General features: G+C 46.0%; 1 protein-coding gene across 1 annotated transcript in view; it reads right to left on the bottom strand.

Moving 5' to 3' along the window:
• LOC135906586 (uncharacterized) overlaps positions 1-27,550 on the bottom strand; it is a 695,467-nt gene that overhangs the window by 606,551 nt on the left and 61,366 nt on the right. The window contains exon 3 of the mRNA XM_065438042.1: positions 26,094-26,207. The gene's annotated coding sequence lies outside the window, so the exon portion shown is untranslated. The remainder of the gene's footprint in view (positions 1-26,093; positions 26,208-27,550) is intronic.

Raw genomic sequence — 27,550 nt, 5'->3', positions numbered from 1 at the left:
AAATATATACTGCAATACACTCGTCACAATACTTCAGTATTTTTCATTCTAACGAACATGTCCGCACTCGTCCATTTGCTGACAAGTACTGCAAAATATATCTAATGCTTTTTCCGAGGCAGCTGTTTTAAATGCGATACATTTCTTGGCAAGCACTTGTCACCTAGACAGTATTTATCTTCCACCAACGTCTTGGGGCTCTCGTCACCATTTCGTTAACTTGGCATGTACCGAAATTGGCATAGCATGACGAGAGTGCATGACGAACATTATCGATTGGTCATGACATGACTGGGCTGCAGAAATAAATTCTTCGACGTACAACTTTGGTCGCCGCCAAATTGCTATCCTTGGTCATCTCATCGACTCATCTGGCGTCTGACCCGATCCCGCAAAAGTTCGTGCTTTTCTCAATTTTCCTGCGCTGACCTGTTCCAAAGACGTCCGCAGCTTTGTAGGCTAATGCTCTAATTTTCGTCCATTTGTCAGAAATTTTGCGCACATTGCTCGGCCTCTGAATGAACTTCTGAAGAAAGGCGCCCCCTTTTCATGGGGTGCTGACCAAGCTGCTGCCTTCGAATGCCTTATCATCCTGCTCACTGCTCCGCCAATTGTTACTCACTTCGACCCATCTGCCTCAACAAAGTTCGTACAGTTGCTAGTGGCTATGGAATTAACGCGGTTTTAGCTCATTGTCCACGTGGGCGTGACAAAGGTATTGCGTACGCAAGTTGCCTGGTTTCACAAGCTGAACGCAATTATTCCGTTAAAGAGTGCGAGCGCCTTGCACTCGTATGGGCAGTGAGCAAATTATGGCCGTACTTATACGGTCGACGTTTCACTGTTACTGCGGAGCATCACGCTCTCTTGCTTCTGCAGAATTAATGATTCAGCGGGTTGTCTAGGTCACTGGGCACTACGTCCTCAAAAAGTCACCTGCACAGTGGTGTACAAGTCTGATAGGCTACACCGGGATGCTGATTGTTTGTCTTGGCACCCCGTCGACGCTCCTGACTCCAGTGATGCGACTGCTGGAATAGTCACGCTCTTCGCCTTCAACCTCATCGGCGAGGAGCAAGCACGGGATACATCCTTGCGCGACCTGATCAGCCGCCTGCATTCTGACCCGTCAGACCTCTGGCTTAGCTTGTTCCTTGTTATAGATGACATTTTATACCACCGAAATATGAGCACTGAAGGACATAACTGCTGATAGTCGTTCCGTCTCATCTCCGGGCAACTGTAGTCACGCAACCCAATGATGGCCCCAACGCTGGCCGCCTGGGCGTTTCCAGGACCTACTACCGTGTCCGGTGACGCTTTTCTGGTCTGGCCACTAACGCATCGTGCGACGTGATGTCGCTGCTTCCTAAACATGCCAATGTCGTAAGCCTGCTTTGCTTCCGTTTGGAACCCTCCAACCAATTGATATACCCACCTAACCGTTTTATCGTGTTCGCCTTGACATGATGGCCCCTTTCCTCACAACCAGAGCTAGGAATAAGTGCATTGCCGCGCAACGGATAATTCAACCCGCCATGCCGTCACACGAGTCATCCAGACCAGTTGCGCTACCGACGACGCAGACTGCTTGCTCCAAGACGTCGTCTTACACCACGGGCTCCTTACCAACTTCTCACAGACAGGGGCCGCTACTTTTTATCTCGGGTTATTGAAGATATACTTCGCTCTTGTGCCACGAAACACAACTTCACGACAGCATACCACCCTCAAACGAACGGCGCCACTGAACGCCAGAACCGAACACATACAGATGTGCTATTGATGTATGTCTCCTCAGATAATCGTGAAAGGGACACCACGCTTCGATTTGTGACCTTTGTGTACAACTCTTCACGTCACGACACTGCTCTCTACTTCTCCTTCTATCTGCTTTTTTGTCGTGACCCGATATTACCTTTCGACATGCTCCTGGTAACTGCTCTCGGGACCCGTCTGAGTACGCTCGTAAGGCTACAGCCGCCCGGGCACGCCAGATTGCCCACCCTCGCCTTTCTGAGTTGCAGGCAAGGTAGAAGTCTCTTTATGACAACTGTCACCACGATGTCCAGCTCTCTGCCGACGACCTCGTCCTCCTTTGTACTCCTTCACGGCCTGTGAGCCCATCAGAAAATCTGCTCACTCGGCATTCTGGCCCTTACCCCGCCGTCCGACGGCTCAGTGATGCTACTTATGAAGTAGGTACAGCCAATGCCACTCCGTCGTGCACGTCAACTGATCTCATCCGCGTGGGTTGTCTCTAGCCATATCATGCGGCCGCCGACTAGAAGTCACCGGATCGGCGCTGTCGCGGTCGGGGGTCATGTTACCATGGCACGAGAGGGACAAAGGCGACGATCACCATCAAGACGAAAGAGTGGGACAAACTTAACATTCGGCCATACTGGTATTACCGACCGTTTTTTCTGTAGAGTATACACGGTCCTATTTAACCTTATATCTCTGCTCGTTTCAATATCATGACATGTGAGCCATGTATATCATCAATCAGCCACCTACGTGTTGACGTTTTCATGGTCGTTTCGTTAACTTGGTAAGTGTGAAGACTGTCATAGTATGAGAAGAGTGTGTTACAAACATGAATGATAAGTCATGACATATGTCATGTAGGTCACGAAACAACCATCTAGGTTTTGGCGCTCTCGTGGTCGTTTCGTTAACTTGGTACGGACCAAAACTGAAATATCATAAGAAGCCAATAAACACAGACACCAAGGACAGCATAGGGAAAATTACTTGGTGCTTAGTTAGTTAATTTAGTTAATTTGGATTTAGTGGCACAAAGGCGACTAAGGCCGTGCTGCGCCAGCCACAAGACATTAGGAAATGAAATGTTAAAGCCTCTAAAGCTGCGTTACTTTATAGTCTCTGCAAAAAACTGGTTTCTTCTGAAAAGCTCAACAAGTCAATGAAAGGCACTAACGGTCCATCTCCGAGTATTAAGGCGGAGAGTAAAGGTATGTGTAAGTTGTAGAGATTGTGTAAAAGCTTCCGTCTCTGTGTTTCAGTGTTTGGACATGTCATAATATAGTGCATTACTGTGAGTGGCTCATGGCACTTCTCGCAAGTTGGCGGGTTTTCGTTTTGAAGTAGAAAATTTTGTGCCAGGTGTGTATGCCCTATTCGAAATCGACATAGGATCACCTCATAGAAGCATTGCTGGTGACTGCACGACTTCCACTCACCAAGCAGGGGTTTTATTGTGTGTAACTTGTTATTTATGCAAGAGTCCCATTTATTTGCCACTTTGATGCCAGCACCTTATGAATCGCTCGGATACTGTCTTTGTATGGAAGTGTTGTTTGCGTTATAACTTTGTGCGCTGCCATGAACGCGTATCTATCTGTTGCTTCATTCCCTGGTATCTCAACATGGCTTGGGACCCAGCAGAATCGTAAGGCTCTTCCATATTCATTATATGCCAACATGTTTAGGATATCGCCAAGTAGGGGTTCAGACACGGAGTTAAGGTTTAGAGCTCTGAGTGCGCTTCACGAATCGGTATATATGATAGCATTCATCTGCTTGTCGCTAATAATTTTTATTACTGCCGTCCATATCGCAATAACTTCGGCGGTAAATACTGAAGAAAAATTATACGAATGCTATTTTGCCAATTTTTCATTATTATTCCGACACCTACGTATTCTTATGTTTTGGAGCAGTCAGCGCAAAATTCCGTGTAATTTTTATATTTTTCTTGAATAGCTCGGAACTCTTGTATTATGTGTTCTTGTGGAATGTCTTTTTTCTTTAGATGTGTTAGTGTCCAGTCACACAGCTGTGAAAAGTTGTACCATGGGGGCAATCTTGGTTGCCTTTCAGCAACCTGCAGGACCTCATGAGGGACTTCATAAGTCTGACAGTATTCTTCTTGTCGTAAGATCAGTGGCCGAATCATGTTTGGTTTGTTTGTATAGTGTATCCGTGATTTGCACTGTGTTACGATGCTGTAGCATATATGTCGTGGTGATGACCGAATTCTCAGTATGTAGGAACGTGTGAGTAATGCGCTGCGGTGCTGTAAGGACGGCTCATTGCAGTCACCGTATAAACTTTGGACAGGTGACGGTCTGTAGGCACCGCTCGCCAGTCGTAGGCCAAGATTGTGAACTGGATCAAGTAGCTTTATGTAGGACTGCCTAGCTGCACCATAAACTACACTACCGTAGTCGAGGATGCTACGCACAAGTGACCGGTATATAGGTATCAGACATGTTCGGTCAGATCCCCATTGCTTGTGCGATAAACCCTTGAGGATAATTAGAGCTTTATTTGCTTTTATTTTAGTTCCGTTAATGTGGGCAAAGAAATTCACTTTTGTATCAAAAGTTACGCCTAAAAATTTGTAGTCTTCCTTGACCGGCAGCGTTGTATCATACAATGTGAGAACTGGAGTGCAGTGTAACCTCGCCTCTACGAAAGAGAACTGTAACAGTTTTTTTGTTGAAAAACAGAAACCATTTGATCAGCCCATTGTGTGACGTTATTTATAGTTATTTGTAGTTGTCTTTCGCAGGTGGGTAGATTTGAAGCGCGGGAAGCCACTTGCAAATCGTCGACATATAATGGGACGCCATTTTCTTGCGTAAGTGTGCGTGAAAGTATTGTGCCGAGACGTACTTGAAATGTTCGATGTGACATGAAATCACATAGACAATTTAGCATTCTGCCACGAATCCCCATGTTAGCCAAGTCCCTCAAGATTCCATATCGCCACGTCGAATCATACGCCTTTTCTAAATCGAAGAAAACGATGAGACAGTATTGTTGTGTAGAAACGCGTCACGTATTTCCTGTTCTAGTCGCACGAGATGGTCAGTGGTGGAGCGTCCCTTTTTGTATCCGCACTGGTGTATGCTTATTAGGTGTCTTGTTTCAATTGAGTCTGATGTTTATGATGCTCTCATCGGATGTGGCTAGACAGCTTGTTAATGCAATGTGTCTGTAGTTGCTTGGGGATGTTGCGGGCTTACCAGATTTTAAAAAAGCCACTACTACCGCGTTTTTGAAAACTGTGGGCATTACCGCAGACTTCCATATCTTATTGAAAATTTAAGAAGCGCCCCTACGGATGCTTGAAATACGTGTGCCAGCATTGTGTAGTTGACATGGTCAAGACCTGTTGCCGTTTTTTTACCGGCATAGAAAACTCTGTTCAATGCATGTATTGTGAGGGGGTGATTATACATTTCAGCTGAAGCCCCAGTGGTGGGCAGTCTATGTTTCTCTGCCGATTCTTTATATTTTAATAATGAATTTTAATAGTGTTCTGAGCTGGAGATGCTATGAAAGTGTTCACCTACTGAGTTGGCCTGGTCCTGCAGTGTTGTTTGTGTGCCTGGACAAGTAAGTAGTGGTATTGAGTAAGATGAGCACTCTCCTCACTTGGTCCCACATTCGTTTCGATGTGACCGTACTAATAACAGAAGATATATATTTGTGCCATGATTTTTCAGCCTGTCATCGAATGAATCGTGCTTTGGCTTTGGCTTGTTTGAAGTTTAAGAGGTTGCAATAGGTGGGATACCTCAGTAGGATTCCCCAGGCCTTATTTTGTTCTTTTTTAGCGTTGGTACACTCCTTCATCCACCAGGGGTTTAGCTTTTCCCACACAATACGCGATGACTGGGGTATCGCATTTTCTGCCGCTCAGATTATTACCTCAGTTATTTTTTTGTTAAGTACATCAACGCTTCGGTCTGGCGAAAAGACACCTTCCAGTTTCGAATTCTCCGTACAGAACGGGCAGTTAGCGAGCTTTAATTTCCATTGGCGTGGCCTAGTGGTTAAGTTTGGTGGTGATGATAACAGTTTAATGACTGCTGGTAAGTGATCACTACCATATGACGTGTCGAGAGCCTCCCACTTAAGATCATCAAAAAGAGATGGTGAGCAAAAAGCTAAATCTAAACAACTAAAACTGCGGGAAGTTGGTGAAACGTGCGTCGGGGCACCTGAATTTAAAAGGCAGATATCATTAGATCAGATATCATCAACCAGCTGTCCTCTTTGGTCAGTTTTGACGCTGCTCCAAAGAGTACAATGAGCATTAAAATCCCCTACTAAAACAGATGGTTGCAGTAATTGATCTGTTAAATTTTCTAATTGTTTAGTAGTGAAGTGGGTGTGGGGTGGAATATACAGTGAGCAAATGATGATGGTTTTGAAAGATAGAATGGTGACAGCTACAGCTTCTAAAGACGTATTCAATTGGACATTTCGTGTAGCAGCGCCGCCCTGTACGGCTATAGCCTCTCCGCCTGACAAACGGCTCGAACATTCGTGGTCCCTTCGAACAACGGTGCAACCATGGAGAATTCGGCTATTTTTTGTACCAAGATTTGTTTCCTGAAAACATACCGCAACTGGTGAAAAGCTGTTGATGATGTCTTTGATGTCACTTAGATTGTGTATGAGACCTGTACAATTCCAATGGGTATTAAAAGCCATTTTGAAATTAAAACGTAAGAAATGCCACTGCGGAAAGAATAAGAGGTGAGATGTTAGGTGACATGGATTCAAAGAGGCTTATACAAATGGGCGATAACCTTTAGGTTATCGCTTTCTTATTTTGAGTGGTTACTGGGATTTTGTCTCTCTTACCACGCTCGAGAGAGCGCTTGTCCTTCGGTGTCAATGACACCGGGGTTTTTGTGTCGACCTCCATCGCTCTGTCTGAGGCGCTGGAGGACCGAGAGTTTGGCGCCGAGGCACGTGTCTCGGGCCTTGGAGTTCGCTTGATCTTAGGGCCCGGTGAGACTGGCGTCTGCAGGGTCTTTGAACAGGATGGAGCAGCGTCCGCTGCATCCATCACGGGGTCCGCAGTGTTCACTGCGAGACCACTGCGCATGGGCTCGGAGGGTTCCTGACAAATCTGTGATGCTGCCCCCATCTAGGCCACATCGGCGTGACTTCTTCGCGGAAGGTACGATAGCCGCTTTCTGGCTTCATAGAACGAGATTTTTTCTTTGACAGTTAGAGCAATTACTTCTTTTTCTTTTTTCCAGCAAGGCCAGGGCCGCGAATAAGCTGGGTGATCTCCCTTGCACTTAACACAAAGTGGGGAAGAGGTGCAATTGTAAGTTTGGTGATCGTTGGAGCTGCATTTAGCAGAACTTCTTCGTCCTTGACATGCATGCGAAGCATGTCCAAACCTTTGCCATTTGAAACATCGTCTGGGGTTCGGGATATATGGTCTAACATTTACCTTTACATAACCTGCATCCAGTGAGGTAGGCATTACACTTGCTCCGAAGGTGAGTATAACAGGTTTGTGGGGATTTCTTGGTCGTTCTTGCGGATGACAATTCTTTGGACTTTGGCAACATTTTCTTCCTGGAAACCTTCCAGCAGTTCTTCGCCGCTCAAGCCAATAAAGTCTTCCTCTGATATCACACCCCTGCTTGTATTAAGTGTTCTGTGCGTTGAAATTGTCACTGTTGCGTTACCAATACTGGTAAGTTCTGTGAGCTTGTGTACTCGTTCTTTGTCATTTAGTTCTAGGAGGAGGTCCCCGCTAGACATTTTTTAGGCTTCGTATGTAGGTCCGATTTTTTTTCTTTTAGACACTTGGCCACTAGGAATGGATAGAGCTTTCTCACTGGTACGTTGTTTTCGCTGTGCAGTACATAAAACTTGGGAAATGATGGAGCATTGCTCTGAAAAGAGAACTGGAACGCTGCTTCGGTGCGGCATCTTTTCAGACGCCGATCATAGAGAATAGAGGCTTGCGCTGCCATAAGAAAAATGTGTATCTTCGGCAACAGCGCCGACCACCCACCACGGAGCCCAACGCATGGATGCGGCAGAGCTTGTGTACACGTCTGCACGACACCAGTCGTACGCCATCACTATAACCAAATGTGGTGTACCCAAGGTACGATAGCCACACACGGTTAACGCTTGCCGACGTGGAGAAAGGAAGTAAATGGAAGGGAGAAGAAGACAGGAAAGGTCAAAAAGTGAGAGATAAAGACGAAGATTTGAGGAGAGAGAGGCTGAGCCTGATGGCACCAACACTCGGAAATCTAATTGGCAGCGCACACAACGTTCTCGTGCACTATGTGATGCACCGTAGAGCTGAGATGCTTCTTGTATAATGTAGGATACTCAATTGTAAACGTAGAAGTGCACGAGTGGGTGCATGCGTTTAAGTTCATGAAGTTCAATTACGTCAAAAAAAAATTGTCGAAGATTTCACACTTGCTTGTCAAGAAGCATACTTCACCATCAATATGCCGGCTGTTTGTAATTCCACCAGATAAATATATTAAACCAATACAAATTTTGGCGCCGTCCTTTCATTATATCCGTGTTCAAATTAGTAATCTGTATATACGGAGTTCGCTGACGATTTATTTGCGCAATAAACGAAGCTACTGTCTGATCTTACGTGGCTAAAGCAAATTGGTAGTTTGGAGCCAGTCCTCAAGATTGTGTAGATTAGCGAAAAACTTCTTATAGAACATGCTTCTTTAGGATACACGCGAACAAATATTGCGCAAATTAACTCTTCGAAAGCATAACTGGCACCGAAACACGTCTGTAAGGTCGACATGACCGCGTGCAGCCTTTTGAGATATTGTCAATGATTTGGCTCCGTGAGCATGTTTCATGTGGCCAGACCACTTCCGATTCTATCTAGGTTGTTTTGAAGCCAAGCAGTTTAGTGGCGAACGTGTGCGGCCGAAAGCTTGCTTGGTCGCAGAACCGATGCACGAAGCAATGATGTTGCAAATTATGCGCGTCGCTATCATCAAGGTCTCTATTCTCGACATGCATGGCGGCTGCACGGCCGCCATTATCAGCCATGGTTACTATCTGATTGGCTGGCCAGAGGTCACGAGGAACTGCAAACTAAACGCTCGAAAACTTTTGTGGTCTTTGACAGCTATATTTGAATGCTAGCGCTTGAAAAATAAGTCAGTTGTAGTGTGCAGTCAATAATAGTGGCCGTGCATACATCTGCGATTTCGCGCATACGCTGTGGTGGTTCGGGATAGAAGCGATGTCGGCTTGCTGACTGGTTGAAAGAATATTCCATGAGGAGCGTCACAGGAAGCACAGTTTTGTAAAGGTAAATTTGACGTTGCGTGAGCTTGCGCTGAGCCACCATTGCCAAAATTTTTCGCCAAAACTTGTGGTGCGACGAGCCGCGAGAATTGCGCTAAGGAGCAGCCATATGCAGTGGCGGCCGAGAGGCTTGCGTATTACCGCATTTTCCCTGTCGTTTGGGGCTATAAAATGTTTTCTTCATAACGCGTGCTCATAGCATTTGCATCGTTCCGGGGTGGTGCTGGCATTTCAATTTTGTGTCGTCATTTTTCACAGCAAAGCTGTATATGGCTAGGAGATTCGTCTGTGCGCCCGTCCCTTGTCGACTGTGCGCCGAAAATGCCTCCAACGCAGCCCCATGCGCATGTGCGAAAAAAATTAACGAGAGGTGCGCGATTAGCTGCGCCAGTAGTGATGTCGTTGCTCTCCGTCGCAGCCGAGCGCGCGCACAGCAGTTTCTCTCCGTCTCCGAAATGAGTAGGCCACGCGTCATTTGTACTCGCGAGGAGCAGGGAGCTTTCGACCAGCAACGCCGCTAGCAGAACCGCGAACGAGCTCATTCAAGCAATGCGCATGCTGCAGGCCGGGCACTAGAACAGACTCGTGCAGCCAAGCGCAAGCAGCAACTGCGTACTGAGGATGGGAGAGCCTACGATTCCGTCCTTTAATGCTGCGTTGACATTAACGCAGTGATAAAAACCGGGGCCGCATGTTTCAGCTTCGCTGGTTAAGCATCTATGCTGAGTGTTGGGGCAGTACCTTTTTTAGAACACGTTTTTTTAAAATACTGGTTAAACATTGCGAACGTTATGCGACTTTTTTTAGTTTTCACTGCAGCGTTTGTGTTGTAATCAAGACTAAGGTATTTTTTCATCATGAGAACTTATGGCAACCCTGGCGTTTTAATTTATTTAAGGAAATGTACGGCAGCCGGTTCCTTGAAGTTTCCTCACGCGGTGCGACTAAGCGGCAAAGTGCGCAAAACCTGGTGCTACCGGTGATTGCCTAGCGCAAGCCGTTATCTTTGAGGCGGGCAAGTATATCAGTGATTTTCTGCCGCTTCTCAGGCAGACGAGCCGGGCGGATTAACTTGCCTTTCGTCAGATTGCGAGTGACCCATTCTCTCCCTCGCACACAAACACATACTCTCTCAATCCCTTGCACCCATACACGCACGCACGCACGCCCACACACAGACACACACAGACACACACACACGCGCAACGCGCACACGCGCGCACGCACACGCATGCACACACGCACGCACGCACGAGCGAACACACGCACACACACGCACAAACACACACGATTTGCCCTCACAGACATCCACGTGCACAGAAACCCGAGCGCATATGTTCGCACTAGCACGCATTTAAACACGCTCTCGCACGCACGGCAAGCCCGCAAGCGCACGGAACCATACAGCCACACACACGCAAGCTCGAGGCATGGACACACAAAATCTCTTTCTCTCTCTCTGTCAAAGTTACCTCTACAAACATATGCATCGTTTTCTTCGATGGTCTTAGTTGTCCATGCTTTCATTTATAAAATTTTGGTTGCCTGATCTTGAAAAGTTCTGCGGCATTTCCATGAAACATAGCGTTGTTACCCTGCAGTGGCCTCTGGGAATGTATTTACCGCTGATACAACTAGCATGACTTCAATATACTATGCAATCCTTCTCGGGGGCAACCAGCAAAATATTCTCGGCCTTGGCTTTGGTATATCAAAACCACCACAGAGCAGTGATTTCATCGGTACTAAAATAATTTATTGAGACAGCAGCACGCTGTCCCCGTGAATACCGCTATCTTGTTTCACAGCGCATGCAGAGCAAAATAAGGCGACAATATCGGCAAGGTGTTAAAGACAGGTCCATTTGACCATGTGGTCTACGGCAGCGCTCGTGACTGTCGCGCGACTACACATACAAGCGAGATGCCTGGTCGTCAGTCGTCATAGTGTGAGACAATTGAGAAACTAAGCACGTGGACTCCATCCTATTAAATACAATGCATTTCTCAGTGTCATCCTTAGACGGCTGGTACAAATTCTCGTGCAATGAGGATGCCAACAAATTATCTCATCTGCCGTCTCCTTCATCGAGCTGCCAACATCCCTAATATTGTGCTTGAGTCTTGACAGGCGCACAGTCCTTGAAGATAAGTGAGGGCCCTATAACGTCAAAATATTCCAGCCTATTTTTGTGCAAATTTCCTGACGTCATATTTACGTAACCAGCGACGCAAGCAACGGGAGGCAACCCGCAGCATTGTTTTAAAGGCCAATCAAACGCGCTTCTCGTTTAAAGGAGGTCACATTTTTTTTCCTTTCAAAGCGAATAGTATTGCCTACATTGAGCAGTTTTTCTTATCTAATTGCTTGACATCAGGCGAGGAGCACGCACAAGTAAAGAGGGCTTTGATGGAGCCGAGCCAGCGCGTTTAAAATATATAACCGGATGAAAAGGGGGATGCCGGCGTCTGCGATTAGGCCGCTTTCCCCTACTTAGCTTGCGGTGGCTGGTCAAAAATCGTGGCGGCGTGGAACGGACCGTAAAGATTGCACCTTGGGCAGATCCTCGGCGAAGAAGAGTTGGCGCATTGCCGTTGTAAACGTGCCGAAAGTGCACGGAAACATTACATCGCCACGCAGAAAGTTTCATTATGTGCAAATAAACCCATGCTGCCGGCAGGTGCGAGCAACCAGTGCCTGAGTGATGATCGCTGGCAGCCATATTTGGGCAGCTGCGGCTATTTAAAAAAAAATAGAGTTTTGTTTGGCATATCAATGATTTTTTATCGTGTACACGTCACTTTGACGAAGTAGTTCTTGTGGTTTTGTGGCGTTGCATTAAAGGCGGGTGAAGTGAGTGCAGCCCGAAACTTTTGACCAGTGCAGAGGGTTAATGACTAGACGGCGTTGAATGACAAATAACTATTTTTTTGTTCGGTCCGTTCATGCATAATCAATGTGTACACGTCATTTCAGATGTGGAGCTATCGTGGTTTTCGCGATGTCTTTGGAAAAACAGGCGAAGTGGGGGTGTTCCGAAAATGTATTGACCGATCGTGGAAGGCTGATTGCAGAATTGGAAGAAAAAAAGTTTGGAATAGCTTTACGTTATAGCGTCCTAAATGTGAAAGTTGTGCGCGAGCCCTTTGCGTATGCGGGCAGCCATTTTGACGTTAGGTTATATTATAAAGGGGGAACAGCAACATGGAAACAATATGGGGAACAGCCAAATGGTGGGTGTATCACTGCGCAATAACCTTGAATAGCAGCATTCCTTCACGCATGTGGATAACTGTTAGAGAACAGGACTTTGGGAACTAACTGTAGTAACTGTGTATGCACTGCCCAAAGGTGTACTTGTCCAGCTGGCCAGTAAATGGGACGTAATATGGTGAGCAGCTTGCCCATAGCACGCTGACGGACGACGGCACCGAGACATTTTGCAGAATGCTTATGTCGTGCCGTTTGCCTCAAGGTTAAAAACCAACTTCCACATGTGTGCATCTCAATACTTACGTATATATTTTCTTGATTTGCACCTGCTTCCCGCATTGTTCAAAAGTAATAATAAGTCACTCTATTCGTGAATTTAGGTATTGAGAAATGGAGACTAGAGTTGTGGTTTATGCTTATGACGAGATGATTTGTTGCAGAGATGGACGTGGTAGTTCATAAGGGCAAACAGGAAAATTGCTAGGGAAATATTTGGGGGCCCCTTAACGAAACTGATAAATCTAAATCAAAAGCCATCCACAAAGGCATCTCTCACACATGCTGTGCAATGCTCGAATGCTAAGAATGCATTCCGACTGAGAAAATGCTGCCGCAGTGTGTTTCTGGCAATTACGGTAGCCGATTTACTCCGTAGTTATCAAAAACAAGTGAGAAGAGAAAACATGGCTACTTTCGGCAAGCCTCCGAAAAGCGCAGAATCAATCATCGCTAGCTTTACTTCGTGACGTCTAAACGACGAAACGCTCTTCGAATGCAAGCAAAGTGTGCTGGAAGGCTAGTTAGTAAAGCATATTTTTTTTTGTGTGTGTGTGAACAATATTATTTCCAGCTGACGAGCGGCTACGCATTATCAAGAGCACTGACAATGCAGGCGGGACAAGAATTGTGGTAAAGTTCATTGCGAAGGGCCAATATTTTTTTAAATGTATGTTTCGTTCATGTGATCACTACGTCACCGCGGAAATAATGAAAAGATTAAGGTCAATACGCGACGTGGTGGCAGTCACACCAAATAAACCCTGATGTCCAAAAAAAAAAAATGGATACGGCGCAGCTGCGAGCTTGCATGCTTTCAGATGCAAGTAACCTAACGAGGTCAAGGTCACCAGATAAGCCTGCCGTTTAAGTAATGTTTACTTGTTTTGTTTGCATCAGTTCTTACCTGTCGCTGCCAAGAAAAAAAAAGCCAGGAGTCCAAGTTGTGAACACAGATGGGACGTGGGGCCCCGTCCCAAATGTTAGGATTTTTCGCGGCAGGGCCACTACGATAAAGGAGCTGGACAACTTCACCGATATGCAACGCAGGGTCGTATGCGTGGCAACCATTTCTTTGTTTTTGTAAGACTTCTCCACCCGCATATCGGCATACCTGCCATGTCAATTGCACTTCATTGTCAAATCCACGCACACTGACGATGTTCTGCCCACTCGATGAACAGCTTCTCATCTATGCTTCCTATGAAGGCTTTGTTGAATAGTTTCTTGATGGTGGAATACATGTCATGTCTAGGACAACATTTAGAGCCGTCTTTGAGTATTGTGGAAAGCAGCGAAATTCCAATTTAGCGAAAATTTAATGTCAAACACGCCACATACCGGACGCGTGTCGGTCGTTGCGGGAAGCGCCTTCCATTGTGACGTTCCTTTACAACCCCAAATTCCACCGATCTCGCAGGGGTCATACGCTTCCCGTCGCGCCACACAGGCAGATAAGTGATGAGGTGTTATTAATTAATCATCCACCGCCCAAGTTTTGAATTATTGAGATATTTATTTATTTATTTATTCATTTATTTATTTATTTATTTATTTATTTATTTATTTATTTATTCTTCCTCAAAGGTCCTTGAACGGCCCATTACATCAGGGATGGGCACATTCAAGAACTGAGTGTCAGGTTAGGTAGTATGACTTCAAAGATGGTCTTCGATGGGAGCTTTAAAACTACAAATGCCAGTGACCAGGGAAAGGTCAGAAGGAAGGGTATTCCGTTCACGGGCTGTGTGTAGAAAAAAAAAAGAACGTTGATACGTAAAGGAATGGGCTCGTGATTGATACACAGCATTAGGATGTTTATGGGGGAGAACATATTCACAGTCCCTCGCGAAAGGCACTATCCCCGATGATTGGCGAATAGCCAAGGTAGCACCCTTTTACAAGTCAAACGAACGTTCTTCACCATGCAACTACAGACCTATTTAGCTAGCAAGTACAATATGCAAGGTTGAAAGCGCTTTTGTGGCGGGAGGTGAGCGAGGGAAGAGACAACCGAGATTGTAAGGCCAAAACATTTGTGTCATACTAGTCAAAAAGAATTAATCTCGCAGCTCGGTTCTGAACCGATTCAATGGTGTTAATCATATTAAACTGATGGTCGTCCAAAATAGCACCAGCATATTCTAGTTTTGAAAGGATTAGGGCTTTATATGAAAGTAGTTTGACTGAGGGAGATGCTGAAGACAGGTTATGGCACAGATAACCTAGTGATCGGTTGCAGGAATTAGATAACTCATCCATATGATGGGTCCCAGATAAGTCTTTCTTTCTTTCTTTATTCCTTTATTCAAGACATTCTTTACAGAAATTCCTTGGGGGACGCGACAAAAGGCACTGAACGTGCCTGACTGGGGCTCGCCACCCTTGGCAGCTGCGGTCACACAAGCGCATAAATTAATAACAAAGAGTATAGAATACTGACACGTGTACTTATCTTTGTCTAGCGACCACATTTCGTCGCCTAACAAATGTTATCGCACAGCGCAGGACGCGCCTGCATCTAAAAATAGTTTCTGGAATGTTATCCATGGTTCCGTCCACTGTTTTTCACCGCAACTTGTGTAATCTGATTGCATGTATGCGTGACGCGAATACTGTAGAACTTTGTGGAAGACACGCGGGTCGCAGCGGTTAATCTAGACAATTCGATGACTGGTCTATAAAAGCCGACGCGCTTGACCCGCTGATCACATTTTCGACGATCGCCGACCGTGTTCGCCGCTATCGTTGTGCTATAAGTGTAGCCTGTTGTTGTGGGCACAGGTTCGCCCAATAAAAGTTAGTTTTGTCTTTCACAGTATTGCTACAGTGTTATTCAACGTCACCAGCACGTGACATCTGGTGGAGGTGCTTTTCGTTCATGTACCGGACGCCCCCAACAAGCCGTGATCCAAGCCCGGACCGCAAAGAGAACACCAACGTAGTACCGGACCATCGAGCAAGCCGCCGTCTTCAACAACTGCCCCCGGAGCACGACTTTTGCCTGAGACGACCAGGAAGATCACCACCAAGTCCACCCCTGTGGCAGCCCGAGCGTCCCCCATCGTGCTGCAGCAGCCCAGGGAGCCTCCGACGTTCCGCGGTTCAACGTTCGTGGACGCTGAAAGCTGGCTTGAGACATACGAGAGGGTCGCTGCTTTTAAAAACTGGAACGTCGACGATACACTGCGACATGTCTCCTTAGCATTGAAAGACGCTGCCAGGACGTGGTTCGAGAACCGAGAAGCCACCTTAACGACCTGGGAGCTGTTCCGAAGCGGCTTCTTGCAGACATTCGCAAGCGCCGTACGCCGAGAACGAGCCCAAGCGCTGTGCAACCCGGGTGCAGCTACCTAATGAAAGAACCACGATCTTTACAGAAGAAATGAGCCGCCTATCCTGCCACGTCGACCCGGAAATGGCCGAGAAGAAATTCCGCCTACTGATGCGTGGTGTAAAGGAGGAACTTTTCGCCGGAATGATACAAATCCCACCTAAGAACGTCGACGAGTTTCTTCACGAGGCCACTAGCATCGAGAAGACACTAGAAATGTGGAACCGGCAATTCAACCGCCGCACGAACTCGGCCAACTACTCCGGAGTTGCGTCACTGGCCATCGACCTGCGCGAGACTATCTGAGTGATCGTGCGGGAAGAACTGCAGAAGCTGTTGCCTTCATCACAGCCTCAAGTGGCTTCGATTGCCGACGCCGTACGTGAGGACCTCCAACAACTATTCGGAGTACGCCCCGAATCGCCACAGCCTCAGCTGCAAGCGATGACATACGCCGCTGTAGCCCGCCGTCACGTTCCCCCTTCTTTCTTACACCACGGCGGTGCAAGAAACAACAGAGATAACGCCATTTAAGCTGGTTTACGGCAGGAGCCCGACGACGACGCTCGACACCATGCTGCCGCACGTCACTGACGAGGAAAATCTTGACGTCGCTACCTATCTCCAGCGCGCCGAAGAAGCCCGACAGCTCGCCCGCCTGCGGATCAAGAAGCAGCAGAAGACTGACAGCCGACACTACAACCTCCGACGACGCTTCGTCGAGCACCATCCCGGCGACTGTGTTTGGGTATGGACCCCGAAACGCCAACGAGGACTCAGTGAGAAGCAACTCCGACGCTATTTCGGACCCTACAAGGTGATCCGACGTATTGGCGCACTGGACTATCAGGTCGTGCCAGACGGCATTTCGCATTCACAGCGGTGCCGCGCACGACCAGAAGTGGTTCACGTGGTGCGTCTTAAACCGTTTTACGGACGCTAACGAACTTTCTTTATTTTGTTGTTTTCTTTGCTACGAGTGCTTATTTATTACTTTCGTTTGTTTGCAGCATCGGGTCGATGCTTTTTAAGAGGGGGGTAATGACACGTATACTTATCTTTATCGGGCGACCACGTTTGGCCGCCTAACAAATGTTATCCCACAGCGCGGGACGCGCCTGCATGTATCCGAACCTTCTGGAAAGTTATCGATGCTTCTATCCGCTGTCTGTTGTCGCCGAACCTTGTGTTATCTGATTTCATCGCTTGACGCGAATGGTGTAGAACATTGTAGAAGGCATGCAGGTCCCAACGATTAGTCTGGAACATTCGACGACTGCTCTATAAAAGCCGACGCGCTTGACCCGCGGATCAGTTTTTCGAGGATCGCCGAGCGTGTTCGCCGCTATCGTTGTGCTATAAGTGTAGCCTGTTTTGTGGGCACAGGTTCGCCAAATAAAGGTTAGATTTGTCGTTCACAGTATTGCTACTGTGCTCTTCAACGTCAGAACCACGTGACAATATGTTGAAGTCGGAAAGAAGGGGCAGCATCTCCGAATCTAGAGCAGACGAGTTAAACGATGTTTCTGTTAGGCAAACAACATTACGTGAAGATGAGCTGGTGAGGGCACATAACGAATGACGGTATATGGGTTTCATCATGGTTTACAATGGCTTGACGCGGATGGAGGAGGTGCTAAATAGCGATAAGTGCTTGTAATGGTAGGGGTCATTCTCACAAGGTTATAAGCACCGATTATGGTTGACAAGGGTCGGAATAAGCCCGGTAATGTTGCTAAAGATTGATAACAATTCACAAGACTTGGATCATGTCCGATAAGCTTGATAAGGACAGATAACGGTTGCTAAGGATCAAATCAATTGCAATAAGGTTGATAACTACCGATAACGGTGGATAATGCTCGGATCAAGTACGATAAGATAGATTACAACCGATAGCGGTTGATAAGTGCCCGATCTAATCCAATAAATTTGATAACGAGCGATAAGGTTTGATAAGGTTTATAATAGTCGGATCAGGTTTCATTAGATCGATAATGACGCTGGGTTGCGTGGAAATGAGCAATTGGCACAACGCCTATCATACTTAAGTGCTAGAGGAGTGGCATTTTTTTTGAGGCACGGCCATTCACTTCTCTCCCGGGTTTTAACTTTCTGTTTCAATTTATTTACTTCCGGAAGAAAATTAATGAACGCAAAATATTGTTGGACCCTATAGCCTTGGCGGCTAGTGACGGGTCCATTTAACGAAATATATATTTTTCATTTGCGGCAAGATTACCAAGGGCGCAGACAAATTTCATAAAGAAAAGCAAGAAACAAAAGTACAGAAAAAGCTCCTACCTTACAATTATGGTTATTTACATATCTTATAAGACTGTTTTAGTACATGTAAAATGTGACAACTTATAAGTGATTAGTGATAAGTGATTATTCGACATAGAATTCCAAGTTAGCGTGCGAATAAATTTGAGCAAACTCGTTCCAAATCATTTTTACAAGCGGACAGAATAAAGTCACTGTTAGTGTACGCTATCGTACTCCGTGTACTTCATGTAAATATTGTAACGCTGTGCGGCGGAGCCGAAGACGAGGAGATTGAAGAATTGCACACGGCGGAGAAATTTCCTAACTGCCTGCGGGCTCGTCTCTACCCGCCCTCCCTCCGATCATTTTGCAAATAAATGTATCTCATCCGTAATAGTTTTGGTGCACAATGCTGGGTAATCTAGACACCCTTCTACGCACCCTCCGACCAATCCGGTGCTTGGTGTGACTACTGCCTGAAGACACCTACATGAATGAACGAACGGCATGCAGCTGGGGGCAACCGTGGCACAAGCATTCAAGGTTACAGTGAGTTTGCGAGTTAAGCCATCCGTTGGATACCTCAGAGAGAACCACGCACCTTTGCCGGCAAAGCTAATAAGGATGTCGACGACTGGCTCAATTGTTTTCAAAGGGTAAGCGGTCACAATGAGTGGTGATTAACTGCGCGATTTTCTAACATCGTTTTCTTCCTCACTGGAATCGCACTTATCTTTCGTTAGTAAGCAGAGCACGATGACAACCTGGGAAAGGTTCGTTGAGGAAATCAAAAAGGAAGAGGCTGAGCATAAGCTTTCGCCAAGAGCACCGTGTTCCAGCGAAACATGCATAACTTGCATTGAAGAAGTATTCAAACGAGCAGAATTGTTAACACGGGCTTGTCAGATAAAGATAAGGTTCTACATCTCCTGAAGGGCATCATTGAATATCTGTACACTTTTCTTATATCAGTGGAAGACCTCCGTAAGCTGTCTGATCTCAGACGTCATTGTTGTGCTTTTGAGGCGCTGCAGGCGCGACGAGTATAGCCAAAGTTTTGTCGACTCGACAAGTGACCACGGCCGCAAGCGTGGACATCTCCACCTGCAAAGTCATCGCCTTATTAGTCCGTCAACTCGTTAAAGAGAATTTTGCGCACTTTCAAGCTCAAGTTGTAGCAATAGACGCAAGACAGGAGTACAACCAATGCACACTTGACCTACGCTGTCCTCAACAGCTGGTACTTTGCCAATTGCAAACAACAAAAGTCGGCGCTTGCATCATGAACGCGTCCACGTCGACAAGGTGAAGTTCCGGAATCTTTCGAGTGGCTTCGAACACCGTCAAGCCAAACCACCCCAACGACTTTCTCACCGATAAAGCTGCCTCAAACCCCGTTTTATGACTGCCCTGTGTACCGCGAGCCTCCACCTTTGCTTTAGCTGCGGAATCCGTGGATATACCGCCAGGTATTGTCGTCGACGGCAGCAGCAAGTTTCGGTCATCCACGATTATCAATCTGGAGGCCAAGACAGCAAGCCGTGGCAGACCGGTTTGTTTATTCGACAACATCCACGTGAACGTACGTGTATGGCCGGCGTGAGTCTCGAGCTTCCGAACGCAGTGTTACTCCAGCTCTGACCGGCTGTCGCCACTCGCCATGGACTAGCTGTCGTTTACTTTCGCCACCAGACCAGCCGCTGTGACCGATGGAGGTGACTTAGAGGGACCGTCACGTAGTCCTCCACTTGTCGCCATGCTCAAAAACAAAGTGTAGGCCTTTGTTGATAGTTTCAATACTGATTTCTTAGTGGATACCGGTGCTACAGTTGCAGGAATGAGTGTTGTTTAAAATGGTCTTGCACAGAAAATGACGTTTGCGTGGAATCAGAAGGCGACATTTCGTAGAGTTGGAGGCGAACCTCTGCGGCCCGTTGGCTCTTGCTCGCTATAGTGAGTGTCGGTGGACAAGAATTTCAAACTGTACTTGTTGTTTTGGCACACACCATGCACAACAACCTTCGAAATGATTTTCTTGGTGAATGTGATGCAAAGTTAGGTTGTGGGGCTGGTGAAATTTCGCTTCGATATCACGTGATGACCCCATACTAGCAGTGTCTGTCAGGAGAAGAAGGCAATATTATGTGTGTCCCATGATTTCCATTTACCGGCTCAGACTTCGGCATTTGTTTCGGTGACTTTCAAGCATTGGCCTCCTGCATCGCTGTCATGGCTTACTTGAGCCTTCCTTCTCTGGCCTGTTGAAGAAACATATACTGATTCCTCGATTCACTATAGGATGCGCAGATGGTTGTGCTCACGCATGGCCGGTGAACACTTCTTTGAAGAAAGATTTATTGCATACAGGACTCAATCTGGCAACCTTTGACCCAGAACTGACTGTGAGTATTGCTGCCATTGGCGCTTCTTCCGACACGACGGCAGCAAATTTCGACATTCTGTGGAAATCTACCGCATGATGATGAGGTCGCTATTCTGTTCAGAGCGGACAGAATTCCAAAAGGTGCTCGCCCGCTATGCTCCAGTATTCTGTTTCGCGCAACACCATCGTCTGATTTCGCTTCCTGGCTAACAAACACAACACCGCGTAAACACGAGCCAAGCGACGCCTATTCGTCAGACGGCGTACCGCGTCTCCCTCGCAGAACGAAAAGTAACTGCTGAGCAAGTACAAGAAATGCTGCGGAAAGTCGTTGCCCAGGAGCCATGCAGTCCCCGGGCCGCTCCAGTGATACTAGTTAAGAAAAAGGACAATGCTTGGAGATTCTGTGTTGATGATCGAATACTTATCGGAGCCACAAATGAGCACGTATACCCTCTGCAACGCATCGATGATGCTATCGATTGCCCTCTTGCAGCCTGCTACGTCTCCGCTGACTTACTATCGAGATACTGGCACATACCGATGAACCCGTCAGATAAAGACAAAATTGCCTTTGTGACCCTACAGGGAGTCTTCGAGTTTAATGCCACGCCGTTCGGTTTATGCAATGCAACACAAACATTTGAAAGATTTATGAACACAGTGCTACGCGGACTGAAACGGGAGATCTGCATGTGCTATCTCGATGATGTAATCATTTTTGGCAAAACATTTGAGAAGCAGAATCAGCTACTTGGCATCTTAATGGACTGCGCACAAAGGCTGAATTGATTTTACACTGAAGAAAGTGTAACTTGGGTGAGCGCCAGACTCTGGCACTCGCCAAGCCGTCCAACAGAAGCCGTCCAATGGACTAAAAAACGGTCCAACGGTTTTTTCAGCGAAAAATATGGTATACGACCTGGCCCTGAATAGATTGCTGCAGTGCGCGATTTTAGCCAACCGGAGACAGCGAAAGACCTCCCATGGTTTCTTGGCTTGTGTTCTTGATTGGGCCGGTTTTTTACGAACTTCTCCCAACTTGCCCACCCTCTCACTTGCCTCTTCTACAAAGACAGTCCGTACAGGATGCGTACTACAGGATGCGAGGATCCGTCCCGTCCACTGGTGTATTTACTCACCTCTACGCCAGTCCTGCGCCATTTCGATCCAGAGATCATGACTAAGCTACACAGCAATGCTAACGGTGTGGGTGTTCCAGCCATCCTCGTTCGACTTAATCATTGGGGCCACCACGGGGTTACAAACACAAGTAGGAAACGAACGAGAGTACAGCAAAATTACCCTGTTACTGCATTGCAATACCTGGCAGCAAACTTCACGACTGCGAATTTCCGGCTATATACGCGGTGTCGCCATTTCAAGATAGTGACGGATTATAATTCCCTTTGGTGGCTTGTTGGACTGCGCATACCTTCTGCACGACTGACACGTTGGGCGTCACACCTTCAAGGATACAACCTTTTCTGTGGGATGCAAGAGCGGTAGGTGTCATACTGACGCCAACTGCTTGTGTCGTCTCCCGTCGACACACTCGAGCGCTACTGACGACTTCGACGACTATCTTTCCAGCACTACCGAGGTTCCTGAAGACAGTATTTTCAACTGTGAACAGCTCACGGTCTACACTGCTACCTCTATTGGAAGCTGCCCCCATGTCAGGTGAGACCACGCCGACCAAGGTGTGTGACGGCCTCCTTTACACTACGAATCACTCTCTTGACGGCGCTTGGTTGCTCCTAGGCGCTCCCGAACGCTTGCGTACTGCGATTATTCGTGCCATGCATGATGGCATCGCATCGGGCCACCTCTCCTTCGGACACACGCTTCATCAATTACGCCAATGCTTTTATTGACCCAAGTTATGGAAGAGTACAAGACATATTTCCAGTTTTCCAGGTTGCTAATCTCATAAGCAGTAGGCGACGCCTCCTGCAAGCATTGTCTAATCATGAAATCACCTAATTTACCATTTGAAAAAGTTGTTATCGACTTGCTCAGCCCCTTTTCGAAGAGCTCTACTGGACGTCGCTGCATTATTGTTTGCGTCGAATACTTCACGCGCTCTACTGGGACTTCAGCGCTTACCTCTGCTATCTCCGCCGATGTGCCTTCCTTTCAGCTTCATTCTGTAACCTTGCAGCCATGGCGATCTACGTGTTGTTACAAGTGACCATGTAGGACAATACACCGCGGACTTTGCTGAAGAACCGCTGGGCTTTGCGGTTCTACTTACTGACATTCAACGCCGTACTTCCCACACACAACTGGCCTCACTAAACGCACGAATCGTACGCTTACGAACATATTGCCCCTTAACGTCTCAGCTTATCACAAGAACTGTAATACCGTATTGCCCTTTGTAACGTGCAATTACAATACAACTAAGCACGAAGGAACCGCGAGTATGCGCCTAACAGTTGTACGCACGCAGTTGCTAAACCTAAACATTCTTCGATGCACAATTTTGCCATTCACACTGAACGAAGACACGTCCGCAGCACAGACATTATGTCATGCCGAAAAAGCATGTCCGCTTGCTCTCGTAAGGAAACATTCTTCTCAAATTGCAAACAATTGACATTCTGACGTTCGGCATATACATGTCACCTTCACTTCAGGCGATCGCGTTTTACTGTGGACACCACAACGGAAGCAAGGCTTGTAACGCAAGTTCATTGAACGTAGTGCGTTCAGTTCATGATGTTCAGCCGATTAAGTCACGTCAGCTACGTCATAGAAAGTCTAGCCCTCAATAATCGCTGGTTGCGGAAGACTCAAATGGTTCATGGGACCCATCTGAAGGACTACCGTCATAGCGTTGCCGAATCAAGCACTACCATTCAAGTGGTTTCCTAAAGCGCTCAGCGAACTTCACCTGCGCGGGGGGAAGATCTTGGGCTACGCGGCGGAACGAAAGAAGAGGGGTTTACCCTGTGTAGAAAATGCACAACTTTCAGTGATCTCGTCTCGTCGGCCTCTCGAAAATGTGAAAAATTCATCTCATCTGTGACAATATGCTTAACGTATGTGGCTCATTTTTCGCTAATACTTGATCAATGACTTCGGCGACCTTGTAAACTTTTGGAACGTTTAATGGCGATATCGTAATGACTGAAACACAGTTGCACTATCATGCCATAATTTAGAAAACACTATAACAGTCCATGCGCGTTTTCGTATTTCGCTAAGCGGTTTCAGGTAGATAGAATACGTTGCTCCCCAGGATGCGATACGGTGGAGATAAAGAAGTGTGACAAAAGAGTAGTAGGGTGAGCGCAAAATATACGTAGCGGAAAATTCACATGCCCTTAACAAAATATGGCACCCATGCTCCACAACGGTATTCCAGATGCTCTACTGTGGGCAACACGATCCCTATCAGACTCGAAAGTCACGCTTAGATACTCAAAGTACTTTCGAGTATGTTTCCTATTTGAGCCTTAATATGAAAGATGGCCTACTCTGTCTTTTCTTTAATGGTTCGCTGTTCGCTGTTAAACCATCATCGAAAAATTATCAACTACGCATTTAAAGAAGTTTAGGTCATCTACTGTGCCGTCTTCAAAAATAAATGCTGTATCATGAGTGTACATTAGAGCTTCAAAATATTTAAGGATATATGGTACGTCATTAACATATAAGCTGAACATGGCAGGCCCCAAAACTGACCCTTGTGGTACTGCTGTTAGTATTGCTTGGGCTGATAACTGGAAATCTCTTCTTACAAAACATTACCGTCTCTCAGATAGGTAACTTGCAATTCTTTCCAAAGATGTGCCTACAAACCCGTACCTGTGAAGTTCACGCACAGGAACGTCACATAAGACCATGCCAAACGCTTTTCTAATGTCTATAAATACTACGACTGTGATTAGATTATTGTGGACAGCTGTATTTAATCGCTTACTCTGAAGCAAAATTACGGTCGATATTAATCTGCCATTTTCGAAACCATGCGACTGGGTAGTGCTGATGTTATGCTTGGTTGTAAATTCATTCATATATCAACAAACATTTTCTTTAAAATTGTCTTCTTTTCGCTCAAAATGGGTATTGGCCTTTAGCTTGATGGCATATAATCATTACTATTCTTATAAATTGACATTACTTTAGCAGATTTAAGCAGATTAGGGTATATCTGTGTCTAGAGGGTAAATAAACAAATGCTGGAGGTGTATTTCTTGAATATCCACCTTATTCTTCACGATCTTAATTGTGATTGCATGAAGAACAGCTGCTTTGTGCGCTTGAAGACATCGGACTCTGTGAAATTTCGAACCACTGTGTTAAATATACAATCAATGTATATAATATCGACACCACTGTATAGATGGGGACTGTCACATCACCGAACTGAGAGGAAAATTTTGAGTTTACCGTGAGGACATAATCATTCAATGCATCGTTCATTATTTTACCATATTTTTTCCGATATTTTCTTATTTGTATTGAGGCCAGCGACCTCGTTGACCAAGCTTTATATTCTGTTATCATGTTCCATTGTTTATTTGACAAGCTGGTTGGAATCTCTTGTTTTCTCTTGCTGACTATAGAAACGAATGCATTTGAAAATCTTTTAAAACGACTGTAATAGCATTAGCGCTTTTTTGCCCTTTTCATTTACAGTGCGACGCCTCCTTTTTCTTTTAGGACTTGTAATATGATATGATTCATTCATAATTTATTATGAACATATGAGTCATCCATGTGTCGCTGGGCTATAAAATGGCGGAAGAAAATGGTGTTGACAGGAGAAGTGACCCTGATTTATCAACTGCTGAAAAGTAAATAATTTTGACCCTTCTTTTTGTTTATGCATTCATTTATATATTTTCTTTCTGTTGTAGCTGTCCGAGAAACTCTCCATAATTTGTCCGCACTGAAGCCATATTTCCGCTCAGGTGTTCGCATAATCTAAGACACTCAATTTGTTGAAAAAATCACATAGTAAGCATTCTATACGCACTTCAGTATTACAAAATAAAGGGGTTGTCATGTGCAAAAAAAATCTAATAGTTTATCGCGGCTGTTGTGCTACGCTTCAAATGTCCTGTTCAATTATTTGAATTTGTGGTAAAAATTGTTATTATTTTTACGGTGAACACTTCTTTAATAATACATAATTACTCCTATTATAATTTTTATTGTTTCGCAGTTGTGTAGGACTACTTAAAGGCCATGTTTTATGCAATAGATTGTTCTATCTCTCCCTAATACAACGTAGAAGCAGCCTAGTTTTTCGGTACAGCGGGGTCACGCCACGCTTCCTGCTTCTCAATATAGCTGACAAGTAAGAAGGACCAGTTTTATGGGCATGTAAACGAAATTGGAGCAACCTTGATCAGAATGAAGTGTGACCTGTCCTATTTATTGCTTAGCATTGTAAAGCTTTAGAGTCCCTCCTTTTACCTGACATTTCTAACTATACAGTGAAGACCAGTTCCTTGAGAAACACCAGCCGGGCGTACACACATCAGCGTCGCCTGGCACAGAACTTACGAGTTTGGGCCGTGGGCGGGGGAGGGTTGTCATTCGATCCCCCACCGCTACCAGATTGACTAGTACTTGAACCACTTGGGTCTGCGCCTTCGGAGGACTTTTTTGCGGCGTCATCTAAGTGCGAATAAAAGAAAAGAGAAAATTATTGGTTCGAGAACCGAATTGCTCTGATAGCTTGCTCATTAACGCATACAAGGGTGACCAGTGAACAAGTAGACACAAAACACGTATTAAGCAGAGTGTATTAGGACGACGGTCGCACTACAAAGTCACCGAGTGTGCGACACATGGTTCGGTAAGGTGCAGATTACGAGAAAAATCACGAAACTCTAGCTGAATCAGCGATGCATAGCTTCTGTTATATCGATTGGAGATTTTACTTACCCTGGTTGCCTCAAGTACCCTGAATGGCATGCACAAGCGTGTATTTGTCCATTTATTCACTTGCACCCTAAATAAATGAGGTACAAGTGCCACCCGAGACATCCCCTATGTGTCTTACTTTTTAACGTGTTGCATTGATTGTAAATATGTCGGTCGGCAAAAATCATCAGGACCAAGATCCAGTATGCTTGCATTCCTTGTAGTATTTACTGGAGCAAATGATATCTCTTGAATCCCCATGATCACATCATTCTCTTCAAACAGAGGTTTGTTGCAAGCGTTCAACCAGCCAGAAATCTATCGCTCCTAAGAGTGCTGTCTACATTTTTGGACATTACGCGCTGGGTCTAACGCCACCTAAAGAGCAGAAATAACAAACTTGGAGTTCCACTCTTATTGCGAAACAGTGATGCGATAGCTGTAGCAATAATATGTGCAGCAATCTTGCACTGTTTTTCGTCGTCACGGTTGCAGTACCCATTAGCACAGATGCTCGGAAACAATATCCTCTCGAGAATACAAATTTTGCGAATCCCACGCACTCTGGAAATCGCCGTTATGCGAAGCACTTTGCAGGTAGCTGGCTATGCAGTATTGTTTGGTGTCGCGCAAAGCGTAACTTCCTTGATCGATGTCTTGTATAAATCTAATACCTATGTGGGTACGATGCGAGCACTGCTAACCAAAAATAACGCGAGTGCAGGACCACAGCAGCAAGACGACGACAAGGGTAACGACAATTGCACGATTTACACGAACGATGTAATTCATGCAACCAAGTTACATGGAGATCCTAGATAAGAAACGATAAAGTGTCACTACCGGCAGCACGTAATGTGACGTAGATGACACAAACGAGTGACTTAATGGCAATGCAATAGCGCAACCTGAAGCCAGTGTCCTTTTATAGTGATTAGGAGGAGTGGCACGGTGCTGCTGCTCGCCTTCGCCGATCCACGATGACACTATGCGCACGAGGAAAGAGCAGCACTCGAAGTCTCATTGAGATGCATAGTGACGATGGGCCGTGAAATTCGGGGACGAGACTCGGAAGGAACGAAGAGGTGGTGCTT

Source organism: Dermacentor albipictus, chromosome 5, assembly GCF_038994185.2.
Source record: "Dermacentor albipictus isolate Rhodes 1998 colony chromosome 5, USDA_Dalb.pri_finalv2, whole genome shotgun sequence".
NCBI classification, from domain to species: Eukaryota; Metazoa; Arthropoda; class Arachnida; order Ixodida; family Ixodidae; genus Dermacentor; species Dermacentor albipictus.
Note: the sequence above shows the minus strand (reverse complement) of the source record. Positions and strands in the feature narration are given on the sequence as shown.